The sequence below is a fragment of the Balaenoptera physalus genome (assembly GCF_965194825.1).
Source record: "Balaenoptera physalus genome assembly, chromosome: 15".
Classification (NCBI taxonomy): Eukaryota; Metazoa; Chordata; class Mammalia; order Artiodactyla; family Balaenopteridae; genus Balaenoptera; species Balaenoptera physalus.
The window spans coordinates 47,813,310-47,827,439 of NC_138894.1; positions in this window are offsets into that span (position 1 = coordinate 47,813,310).

Here is a 14,130-nt window from a genome sequence, read left to right on the forward strand (position 1 = left end):
TGAGCCCGTGTGCCGCAACTACTGAAGCCCGTGTGCCTAGAGCCTGTGTTCTGCAGCAAGAGAAGTCACCGCAATGAGAAGCCTGCACACTGCAACGAAGAGTAGCCCCCGCTCGCTGCAAGTAGAGAAAGCCCGTGCGCAGCAACGAAGACCCAATGCAACCAAAAATAAATTAATTCATTAAAAAAAAAAAAAAGAATAAGGATGTTAATCTGGGTAATTTATACCAGATGATATCAGATATAAGTTCTCCAAATAGTCACAACCTAAGCCCCTGATATTTTAGCCAGTTATATCTTGCAAGTTTATGTATTAAATAAGTCCTTGTTAAATTACAGAATGATATTGGTAGAGCAGTAGGGGAGCAGAGCATGGCAAAGACTGTTTCCTCTGGTATGATCTTTATGCAACGGGACCTGAAAAGGTATCAACACAGCCAACCTTTTGCATCACTGTGTGCTGGCTTCAGGAACACAGCATGAGGAGGAAGCCCTGAGCCTCTATTCCAACCCAAAATGTTTCTGTTCAAAGGCAAACTTGAAGCAACAAGTGGCAAATAGCAGAAGGCAGAGGTGATGGCTCAGCCTTCAGGGCTGGCAAGAGCAAAGAAAGGAAGAACCTCTCCTCAGGTTTACCTGGCAGGGTCTCTGGCCCTCACAACAGCTTCTAATGTCAACTGTCCTATTCCTCCTTTCTACAAGGGCCTTCTCCTGGCCCTCACTGTCTCTATACCCCTGGAGCTCCTTCCTCAGGCCATAGGATTCCACCTGGATGCTGGTGATTTGGAGATCCTGGAGAGATCCTGATTTACTGCAGTGCTTGAGGGCTATGGTTTAGATTTGTGTCCTAAACATCCCAGAACACATTTTTTTTTTTTTTTAACTATAGAAACACTGGGACACCTAGTACTCTAATCCATGCATCTATAACCAGGCTTTTGTGGCTAAGACCTAAACTCTTAACCTCATTCATAAGACTTTTTGCCACGAGAACATGCATTCATTATTCCAAACAACTTCCTTCAAGAGAACATTTGGAAAGACAACCTGTTAATAATTTGGGGACTCTCAGCCCGGTAAATCATCATTGTATTCTTCATGCTGTGTGTTCTGTTTTATTATCACCAGAGCGTGGTAATGTTTGGTCTCTCTCACTCTACCAGAGAAAGCTTGGAGCAGTGGGCTTGTCCTTGGCTCATGATACAGGTCTTTCACCGGGGTCTCTGCAAAGAAAAACATGAGCTGCACTCCGGTTTCCTAGTTTCTTTATTCCCTTCTTTTGACATTTGCAAAACAATCTGATAAAACAAAGTATATAATCAGTATTTGAGGATGAGTATAAAGTTTACCATAATGTCTTATTATATATGCAGTATCTGACACTGGAATTGGCTTCTCTAAACAACAGCTGTGGTGGAGGAAGCAGCTGTTTTCGAGGAGAAATGGCTCTGGCCTGGGAGTCAGGGGATCCAGGGCTGTCCCAGATCTGACCGTTGCTTCAGTAGGCTAGCTATTGGACTCTCCTGGTGATTGGTTTCATCATCTGTAAAATGGGAATAATTCTGTCCCACAGGATTAAATATTATATATCTATATCTATGTACCTAATGATATATCTATCTATAAAACAATATTTTATAAACTACTGAGTGAATCAGAGCTCTTAAGGTTGTTAAGTTAGATAGCTGTAAACTCTAATGGATTGGGTCCAAAGAAATTATTTCTTTTCTTTTTTTTTTTTTTTTTTTTAGACTAGGGAGCTTATCTACCCTTCTTTTGAATTTAATTTTTTAATTAAAGTATAGTTGATGTACAATGTTATATAAGTTTCAAGTGTACAAGATAGTAATTCACAATTTTTAAAGGTTGTATTCCATCTATAGTTATTATAAAATATTGGCTATATTCGCTTATGTTGTACAATATGTACTTTTAGCTTATTTATTTTATATATATTGCCCTTCCCCTCCTCATCTCCCTGGAAATGTAAATGCATTTGACACTTCCGTCGTATATCTCATACACACATGTGGGCAGTCTCCCTCCTTCTTTTTCTCTCTCTCCCTCTTCACAAAATACAAATAAAGTGAAGACCCGTAAGTGAAAGTAAAGCTTTGCAAAGCTTTAGGCACAGTTTTGGAGAAAACACAAGTTGTTGATCATGTCATAAAAAGCCACATAGCAATAAAATTGCATCATAGGGATACCAAGAGAACATCTGCTCCTTAAAAATCTCACCAGAGTGCAGAGTTCAGTTTGAGGCATCTCCTTTCAGAACCAATGAAAAGCAATGAGAAGAACTCCAGACAAGAGCAGCAAGATGATTAAGCCCATAAAAGAATCCAGTTATCTGGGTGGATTAAAGAAAATGGAGAATTCATTGAAGCCATTGCCAAGATGAGGAATAATTATAATCTACAAAAATTTCAAAGGTAGAAAAGCCAAGGAAAGAGAGGAACTATTTAGCTTGATCCAGAAGACAATGCATTGAAATAGTCACAAATGAGAGAAAAGGAATTATTTGTGAAATGATATTTGGTGATTTGAAAGCTAATATGAAGAGTCCCTGAAGGACACCAAAGATTTAAAGAGGGGCAGCATCTCTGCATAGCAATGACACATGAAGATCTATTAAAAAGTTTCACTGAAAGTCCCTACCTCAAACGCATAGGAGAATCTTCTATCTCAGAAGTCTCCCTGGACATAAGGTCAGCAGACTTGATTATTCTGATACTCATTTGTTAACTGTATGTATTAAAAAGCCAATTTTCCAGGAAGAAAAATGGTTGAGAATCTTGAAGCCTCATTCTTACCAATGGAGATGCAAATATATGATAGCTCAGAGCAATCATATGGGATATAAAAAATATTTATTTATTCATTTCACAAATATTTCCTGAGCACCTGCTAGGACCCAGGCAGGGTGCTAGGCACACACACGAGGTCCAACACTCTAAGTTTTCTACTCCTGGCTCTAGTTCCACTAATTGATATTATATTTGGTCTTTTTCATATTTATCTACTACCCAAAAGTTACAGTAAGCTCCATGAAGGTAATGACAGGGACAGATAAGGATTCTTCCATCACAGCAGCCAGCCCCCTGCTCTGACTATATATATGACTACCGAATGCATCAGCCTTTTGCCCAGCATGATGCCAGGATGAGGGACAGGTGCCAAGATATATGATTTCTAGAGTGAAATTATTTTTGTGCCTCAATGTCATCAACCCCAACATGTCACAAAATAATATTCATTTAAAAATTAAATGCAGGGGCTTCCCTGGTGGTGCAGTGGTTGAGAATCTGCCTGCCAATGCAGGGGACATGGGTTTGAGCCCTGGTCTGGGAAGATCCCACATGCCGCGGAGCAACTGGGCCCGTGAGCCACAACTACTGAGCCTGCACGTCTGGAGCCCGTGCTCCGCAACAAGAGAGGCCGCAACAGTAAGAGGCCCGCGCACTGCGATGAAGAGTGGCCCCCCACTCGCCGCAACCAGAGAAAGCCCTCGCACAGGAACGAAGACCCAACACAGCCAAAAATAAATAAAAATAAATAAATTAAACTGAGCATGTTTAGTTTGAAAAAATATATATATATATAAATGCAGATTAGTTCAAGATGGCAGAGTAGAAGGATATACGCTCACTCCCTCTTTCGAGAGCACCAGAATCACAACTAACTGCTGAACAGTCATCGACAGGAAGACACTCAAACACACCAAAAAAGAGACCCCACATCCAGGAAGACACTCAAACTCACCAAAAAAGAGACCCCACATCCAAAGACAAAGGATAAGCCCCAATGAGATGGCAGGAGGGGCACAATCACAAGAAGATCAAATCCCGTAACTGCTGGGTGGGTGACTCACAAAGAGGAGAAAAATTATACCACAGAAGTCCACCCACTGGAGTGAAGATTCTGAGCCCCAGCTCAGGCTTCCCAACCTGGGGGTCCAGCAATGGGAGGAGGAATTCCCAGAGAATCAGACTGAAGGCTAGTGGGGTTTGATTGCAGGACTTCGACAGGAATGGGGGAAACAGAGACTCCACTCTTCGAGGGCACACAAAAAGTAGTATGCACGTCAGGACCCAGGGGGAAGGAGCAGTGACCCCAGAGGAGACTGAACCAAACCTACCTGCTAGTGTTGGAGGGTCCCCTGCAGAGGTGGGAGGTGGCTGTCACTCACTGTTGGGACAAGGACACTGGCAGCAGAAGTTCTGGGAAGTACTCCTTGGCATGAGCCCTCCTGGAGTCTGCCATTAGCCCCACCAAAGAGCCTGTAGCCTCCAGTGCTGGGTCACCTCAGGCCAAACAACCAACAAGGAGGGAACTCAGCCCCACCCATCACAAGCAGATTAGTTTTACTGAGCTCTGCCCACCAGAGCAACACCGAGCTCTACCCACCACCGGTCCCTCCCATCAGGAAGCTTGCACAAACCTCTTAGATAGCCTCATCCACCAGAGGGCAGACAGCAGAAGCAAGAAGAACTACAATCCTGCAGCCTGTGGAACGAAAACCACATTCACAGAAAAATAGACAAAATGAAAAGGCAGAGGACTATGTATTAGATGAAGGAAAAAGATAAAAACCCATCAAAACAATTAAATGAAGTGGAGATAGGCAACTTTCCAGAAGAAGAATTCAGAATAATGATCATGAAGATGATCCAGGACCTCGGAAAAATAATGGAGCCAAAGCTCGAGATGATGCAAGAAATGTTTAACAAAGACCTAGAAGAATTAAAGAACAAACAAACACAGATGAACAATACAATAACTGAAATGAAAAATACACTAGAAGGAATCAGTAGCAGAATAACTGAGGCAGAAGAACAGATAAGTAACCTGGAAGACAGAATGGTGGAATTCACTACTGTGGAACAGATTAAAGAAAAAAGAATGAAAAAAAATGAAGACAGCCTAAGAGACCACTGGGACAACATTAAACGCAACAACATTCGCATTATAGAGGTCTCAGAAGGAGAGGAGAGAAAGGACCCAAGAAAATATTTGAAGAGATTATAGTTGATAACTTCCCTAACATGGGAAAGGAAATAGCCACCCAAGTCCAGGAAGTGCAGAGAGTCCCATACAGGATAAACCCAAGGAGAAACATGCTGAGACACATAGTAATCAAACTGACAAAAATTAAAGACAAAGAAAAATTATTAAAAGCAACAAGGGAAAAATGACAACATACAAGGGAACTCCCATAAGGTTAACAGCTGAGTTCTCAGCAGAAACTCTACAAGCCAGAAAGGAGTGGCACGATATATTTCAAGTGATGAAAGGGAAGAACCTACAACCAAGATTACTCTACCCGGCAAGGATCTCATTCAGATCCGATGGAGAAATCAAAAGCTTTACAGACAAGCAAAAGCTAGGAGAATTCAGCACCACCAAACCAGCTCTATAACAAATGCTAAAGGAACTTCTCTAAGTGGGAAACACAAGAGAAAAAAAGGACCTACAAAAACAAACCCAAAACAATTAAGAAAATGGTAACAGGAACATACATATCGATAATCACCTTAAATGTGAATGGATTAAATGCTCCAACCAAAAGACATAGGCTCGCAGAATGGATAAAAAAAACAAGACCCATCTATATGCTGTCTACAAGAGACCCACATCAGACCTAGGGACACATACAGACTGAAAGTGAGGGGATGGAAAAAGATATTCCATGCAAATGGAAATCACAAGAAAGCTGGAGTAGCAATACTCATATCAGATAAAATAGATTTTAAAGAATGTTACAAGAGACAAGGAAGGACACTACATAATGATCAAGGGATCAATCCAATAAGAAGATATAACAGTTATTATTATATATGCCCCAAACATAGGAGCACCTCAATACATAAGGCAACTGCTAACAGCTCTAAAAGAGGAAATCGACAGTAACACAATCATAGTGGGGGACTTAAACACCTCACTTACACCAATGGACAGATCATCCAAAATGAAAATTAATAAGGAAACACAAGCTTTAAATGACACAATAGACCAGATAGATTTAACTGATATTTATAGGCCATTCCATCCAAAAACAGCAGATTACACTGTCTTCTCAAGTGCGCACAGAACATTCTCCAGGATAGATCACATCTTGGTTCACAAATCAAGCCTCAGTAAATTTAAGAAAATTGAAATCATACCAAGCATCTTTTCTGACCACAACACTATGAGATTAGAAATAAATTACAGGGGAAAAAACTGTATAAAACACAAACACATGGAGGCAAACAATACCTTACTAAATAACAAAGAGATCACTGAAGAAATTCAAAGAGGAAATCAAAAAATACCTAGAGAAAAATGACAACGAAAACATGACAATCCAAAACCTATGGGATGCAACAAAAGCAGTTCCAAGATGGAAGTCTATAACAATATAATCCTACCTCAAGAAACAAGAAAAATCTCAAATAAACAATCTAAACTTATGCCTAAAGGAACTAGAGAAAGAAGAACAAGCAAAACCCAAAGTTAGTAGAAGGAAAGAAATCTTAAAATCAGAGCAGAAATAAATGAAATAGAAACAAAGAAAACAATAGCAAAGATCAATAAAACTAAAAGCTGGTTCTTGGAGAAGATAAAAAAAATGGATAAACCTTTAGCCAGACTCATCAAGAAAAAGAGGGAGAGGACTCAAATCAATAAAATTAGAAATGAAAATGAGGAAGTTACAGGACACCACAGAAATACAAAGCATCATAAGAGACTACTACAAGCAACTCTATGCCAATAAAATGGACAACCTGGAATAAATGGACTAATACTTACAAAGGTATAACCTTCCAAGTGTGAGCCAGGAAGAAATAGAAAATATGAACAGATCAATCACAAGTAATGAAATTGAAGCTGTGATTGAAATCTTCCAACAAACAAAAGTCCAGGACCAGATGGCTTCACAGGTCAAGTCTATCAAACATTTAGAGAAGAGCTAACACCCATCCTTCTCAAACTCTTCCAAAAATTTGCAGAGGGAGGAATACTTCCAAACTCATTCTATGAGGCCACCAACACCCTGATACCAAAACCAGACAAAGATATCACCAAAAAAGAAAATTACAGACCAGTATCACTGATGAATATAGATGCAAAAATCCTCAACAAAATACTAGCAAACAGAATCCAGCAACACATTAAAAGGATCATACACCATGATCAAGTGGGATTTATCCCAGGGATACAAGGATTCTTCAATATAAGCAAATCAATCAATGTGATACACCATATTAACAAATTGAAGATTAAAAACCATATGATCACCTCAATAGATGTAGAAAAAACTTTTGACAAAATTCAACACCCATTTATGACAAAACTCTCCAGAAAGTGGGCGTAGAGGGAACTTACTTCAACATAATAAAGGTCACATACAACAAACCAACAGCAAACATCATTCTCAATGGTGACTATCTGAAAGCATTTCCTCTAAGATCAGAAACAAGACAAGGATGTCCACACTTGTCACTATTATTCAACATAGTTTTGGAAGTCCTAGCCACGGCAATCAGAGAAGAAAAAGAAATAAAAGGAATACAAATTGGAAAAGAAGAAATAAAACTGTCACTGTTTGCAGATGACATGATACTATACACGGAGAATCATAAAGATGCAACCAGAAAACTACTAGAGCTAATCAATGATTTTGGTAAAATTACAGGATACAAAATTAATGCACAGAAGTCTCTTTCATTCCTATATACTAACAATGAAAGATCAGAAAGAAAAATTAAGGAGGCAATCCCATTCACCATTGAAACTAAAAGAATAAAATACCTAGGAATAAACCTACCTAAGGAGGTAAAAGACCTGTACTCAGAAAACTATAGGACACTCAAGAAAGAAATCAAAGATGACACAAACAGATGGAGAGATATACCATGTTCTTGGATTGGAACAATCAGTATTGTGAAAATGTCTATACTACCCAAAGCAATCTACAGATTCAATGCAATCCCTATCAAATTACCAATGGCATTTTTTACAGAACTAGAAAAAAAAATCTTAAAAATCATATGGAGACACAAAAGACCCCGAATAGCCAAAGCAATATTGAGGGAAAAAAACAGAGCTGGAAGAATCAGACTCCCTGACTTCAGACTATACTACAAAGCTACAGTAATCAAGACAATATGGTACTGGCACAAAAACAGAAACATAGATCAATGGAACAGGATAGAAAGTCCAGAGATAAACCCACGCAGCTATGGTCAACTAATCTATGACAAAAGAGGCAAGGATATACAATGGAGAAAAGACAAGTCTCTTCAATAAGTGGTGCTGGGAAAACTGGACAGCTACATGTAAAAGAATGAAATTAGAACACTCCCTAACACCATCCATACACAAAAATAAACTCCAAATGGATTAAAGACCTAAATGTAAGACCAGACACTATAAAACTCTTAGAGGAAAACATAGGAAGAACACTCTTTGACATAACTCACAGCAAGATCTTTTTTGACCCACCTCCTAGAGTAATGGAAATAAAAACAAAAATAAACAAATGGGACCTAATGAAACTTAAAAGCTTTTGCACAGCCAAGGGAACTGTAAACAAGATGAAAAAACAACCCTCAGAATGGGAGAAAATATATGCAAACCGATTAACAGACAAAGGGTTAATCTCCAAAATATATAAACAACTCATGCAGCTCAATATTAAAAAAACAAACAACCCTATCAAAAATGGGCAGAAGACCTAGATATTTCTCCAAAGAAGACATACTGATGGCCAAGAGGCACATGAGAAGCTGCTCAACATCACTAATTATTAGAGAAATGCAAATCAAATCTACAATGAGGTATCACCTCACAGCTGTCAGAATGGCCATCATCAGAAAATCTACAAACAATAAATGCTGGAGATGGTGCAGAGAAAAGGGAACCCTCTTGCACTGTTGGTGGGAATGTAAATTGATACAGCCACTATTGAGAACAGTATGCAGGTTCCTTAAAAAACTAAAAATAGAATTACCATATGACCCAGCTATCCCACTACTGGGCATATACCCAGAGAAAACCATAATTCAAAAAGACACATGCACCCCATTATTCACTGAAGCAATGTTTACAATAGCCAGGTTATGGAAGCAACCTAAATGTCCATTGACAGGCAATTGGATAAAGAAAATATGGTACATATATACAATGGAATATTACTCAGCCATAAAAAGGGACGAAATTGGGTGATTTGTAGAGATGTTGATGGACTTAGAGACTGTCATACAAAGTAAGTCAGAAAGAGAAAAACAAATATCGTATATTAACCCATATATGTGGAATCTAGAAAAATGGTACAGATGAATCGGTTTGCAAGGTAGAAATAGAGACACAGATGTAGAGAACAAATGTATAGGCACTAAGGGGGGATAGTGGGGGGGGGTGGGATGAATTGGGAGATTGGGATTGACATATATATACTAATATGTGTAAAATAGATAACTAATAAGAACCTGCTCTATAAAAAATAAATAAAATAAAATTCAAAAAAATATAAATACATTTTTTTGTAGGATAAATCATCAAATCCTAAAGGGGCAAACAGTGTCAAAGCCAAATATGTACAACTGAGACAATCCCAGGGCTATTTAGTTATAGACATATCGAAATAATGAAGGACAGAGTCATTAGCGAGGCTGATATCAAGAGCAGTAGTTAAATACTGAAGTAATTCTAAGGAAGGACAGAAAATGGTGATGGATTTCTCTTGTCCTCCTTCCCTAATTTTATGTGCATAAGATTTCTTTATTTCTAACAGTTGATCAAATGTAAACATCCATAATATGGTAAATACCAGAAAGGAGACACCATTAATTCTGTCTTTTAGTCTAAAATAGACCAGCTAAAGAGAAGTTATTTTATTAGTACTTCCAGCTCTATGCCAAATATCCACACATGTTCTCTGCAGTATGTGCTTTAAATTACTTACTGAAATGGATATTTGTCTTTACAAAGAAATAATGGTTTCCTTGTGTCTCTCAGTAACAGGAAAATTTTCCATCCTTACTGGGGTAAGATTAAAAAGCTAATCAGCATTGCAGTCTCTCAAGAGTCTACAGATGTGCTCTCCCTAGATCCAAAGTGGATTTGGGTTACCTGGCGATATTTGAACTGCCCCTCCTGCTCTTCTTGTACATTTATTTAACACTTTGCTCAGCTTTGTTTTTAAATGATTCTGACAGCTCCTAACTAAGGAACAACATGCTCTGGCTAGCTGTTTCGGCCAAGGGTTTTAATGATTTAAAAATAAGCTTGCATTCACTTTGGTTTTAATGTAGAAATGTCTACAGATGGAAGAGGTCCAAATGAAGAGCAAAGAGATGGCGGAGGCTGGGCTACATTTGCAGAGCTGTAGTCTGCCCTGAGGTGAACTCAGCGTCATCAGCTCCCCATCCCCCAATTAAAGAGAAGCAACATTTGGCTTGGTAGTGATCCATTTACATATATTTGAAAAGTGAGCTTTTCATCAAATTCATCTTTTTAATACTTAGGTGTTCATCATCCTGCTTGGCACATAGTAGGCATGTAACAAGAACTGGTGAATCGCATTGTTTTCCCCATTACATCGTGAGTGATTTGAGGTCAGGTCTATGACAGGACTGGTGTTGTCCTGGGCATTGCTGTAGGTCCTCAACCAAGACTTGCTGAGTGATTGAAAGACCGACTTGTTTCTCATTCTACCCTATGCCAAGCCATTCATTGGAGGAGGAGTAAACAGAGTTAACAAGAGACGAAAAGAAGGATTGCTGAGCCACAGTGAGCGGTTGGAAAACAAGAATTTGCGGCAGAGCCAATCAGCATGTTCTCAAAAATAACTAACAAAACTTGTCAGCCTGGGAGATAGGAGAGAGGATGAGAAAGGTGGTAAGTGGGGACAGATCACGGGGGAGGTGGCCCCAGGGGGAGCGTTTTTGCAAACTGGTGGATGGAATCAGTGTCTCCATGCCTCTTCTCTCATTTCTCCTTTTTGGTGTTCCAGATGGTGAACTGGCTTCTCTTGGAATAATTCTAAGAATGGAAGGGAAACCTCAGAGTTGGACAAGCTCACAGAGTGTTTACAAATGACCATAAGTTATTATCATGACTCTTGGTCTGAAACAGGCCTTCATCTGTATTTTATTTGAGATTTGAGAGTTTCTGTCTCCAGCACCTCCTCGGTTCCCTTTTCCTCTTTCTTATTTGTAGGGTCACTACATAATTCTATCATTGAAATTAACATAGTTTTGAGAGGGAGAAAGCAAGCTGTGAATGACTACACCCATGGCTGTGTTATGACTTCCGTGGTCTCTAGGCACTTTTGCTTCCATGGGACCTTTCCTCCAGAAAAAAACAAACAAACAGACATAAAACCCCACTAAAAACTATATTTTACAACTCTGATGGTATAAAGATGAATATAATGCAGGCTACAGTCATTATAATATAGTACATTCATTGTTATCATATTCATATTTTCTTCTTATTTTAAAAGAAATGAAAATTAAAACACTTTTGTGGACCCCTAATATCACGATGGACCTTAGCACTGTGCCCGATGCAGAAGCTATTCCTGTTTAGGATATCAGAAGTAAAATGGGTCTGTCCTAGGTATGGTCACTCTGTAGGTCATAAGATTTCTGTTAATAAATGCTGTACTCAGCAGGACTCCAGGTTCCCTGGAGCTTGGCTTCAGACCTCTTCAGAAGGTAATGAGTTTAAACTCATCAAGATGTATACATTAAATGTGTGTAAGTTTTTGAATATCAGTTAAACCTCAATAAAGCTAAAAAATATATAATGAATTACCTGAACTATTATAATAACATTGTTGAAGTGGAAAAAAATGGCATAGCAGGTAAGTGGATGTGGTTGTTTAAGGCAGAGACTGAGCATTGGTTGTGGTGGGTGGAAGGCAAAGGCAGATTCCAGAGCACTTTGCTGGAAATGCCTTCAAACTGCCAGGGGTGTGTGGTGAGGCTTGCTGATGGCCATGGCTGTGCTCCTATCTCTGCAGTGAGTCTTCCTTAGAGTGAGGGGCTGGTGCTGGCCTGGAGCTTCTTTGGGCAAGACATCCAGTTAAACACCAGGCTGAGTGGGGAGACCTGCCTTAGAGGTAGAGACATTAGATGATCCTGAGTCTTGTTCAGAAGCCAAGAGCATGGGGCTTCTTCATTTCTCTATAAGGGAAAGTGGTGACCTTAGCATGGAGCTCTTATCCTGAGATACATCTGTAGAAAGAATTAGCTTACTCACTCAACATCCAAACACTATCTTGTATGGTGACTTCTCTTTTTAATTCATTTTGCATGAGCATGTAGCTTATCTCTCTAAGTTGATGGCTTGTTTCTGGTAAGCTGAAACTGTGTCATCTTAGAATTCATAGTTATTGGATCCAACTGGAAGTAATATCAGAGTCCATGTCCCTTACTTTTTAGCTGGGAAGCCTAATAGCTTGTCGGTGGTAGAGCCATGCTTCAAGCTCACATCTCTTGAGTTCTGGGTAAATGTTTTGTTCTGAAATTTTATGGTATCTTCTAAGGGCCTCTTCACAGCCTTGGACCTGTCACCTAACTACTATTTTCACCTTTCTTCAATGAAGCTCTACTGCTGTTACTGTATTACATTTTTCTTTCTAAATTATCAGCCCAATAATTTGAGAATCTTCATTGATGTCCAAAATCATAGCTTTTGTAAAATTTTCTTAACCGTTTCAACTCTTATGGCCTTGATTGTAATGCACTTCTGGCACCTTTCTGCTTATACCACTTTAGACTCATCTTCTCTTAAGACTGACCCAACTTCAGTAATCCATATTTAAGAGCTCCTCTTGCTCACTACATCCACCTTACCTTCTAGCTGTTCCATTCGAAACAGCTGCCTCAATTTTTCACGTTTCTGGACACTGTGCACTCAACTCAATCTCAGTTAACCCAGTTCTTCGCCCTACCTCTAGCTTCAAGGGCCTTCCCCAGGCCCCAAGACTCCATGTCAGTAACTTTCAAGGGATCCTTTCTAACACACTAGAATCACTCCTTACAGTACCCTAAATTATGTCATATCCCCAAAATAAGTTACTTTACCATTTGTAGGCTATTCACTCATTCCCAAGCGTCCAAGCTTTACCAGATAAATTTATGAGAAAGTTGCCACTGGGTCTGCTATACTCTTTTATTTCCTAACCTCACTTTTAAGCATCTTATTCCTCATGATCTCATTATCTTATGCCTCTCTGAACTATATATCCCTTTCCTCTTGGGGAAAAAAAAAAAAAAGTGTTCTAACATTTTTCTACATTTTTTAAGCCTCATTCTCAACCATGCCGTCCTCACTCTGAACAGATGACCTTCCTTCCTACTTTACTGAAAAAGCAGAGGCCATCTGGTACAACCTCCATAATCTTTCCTCCTCTCCATCTGTCACCATGCTTTACTCTCTGAAACTTTCTCTGATATCTTCATCTTTCCTTCTCTTCCCTCCTGTTTCCATCTCCTTTCCAAAAGAAGTCCTAGATTTTTTAAAAATAATAACTACTGTGAATAAAGCACTGAGCTAGACTTGTTATGCACTTTATACATAGGCCTCTCATTGACATCTAAAAGTAGATTTTTTTCAGGCACCATATCAGGAAACTGAGACAACAGTTAGCAACTACCCCAAGGTCACCAAGCACCATGGGGCTCTTTATTTCTTACTTCTTGGTTTTTCTACAATCTACAGGATACACCTCTCTCTTCTTTGCCAGATTTGGTCTTTTTCTCTATTTTTGCTTACATAAACATGCACAAAAGCATCCAATTTTATAAACAAAATTCTAAAAAACAAAGAACATAGATTAGTTATTTTGAAAAACTACTAATATAAGAATATCATTCTGCCACATTCATTTATTTAGTTATTGGGGAAATTTTAAGAAGCTTCCTGAAGTATATCGGTCCAGAAACTATTTGCTTCTTATGGTTGAATGTATATCTTCCTAAACCTGGTTACTAGATGTTTACAAATCTTTAAAATTAACAGGGCCTAATCAATTGATGTATAATTTATATATGATAAAATGCACCCATTTTAATGTGAACAGTTTGGAGAGTTTTCCTATATGTGTACATTTGTGTAACCTCCATCACAGTCAAGA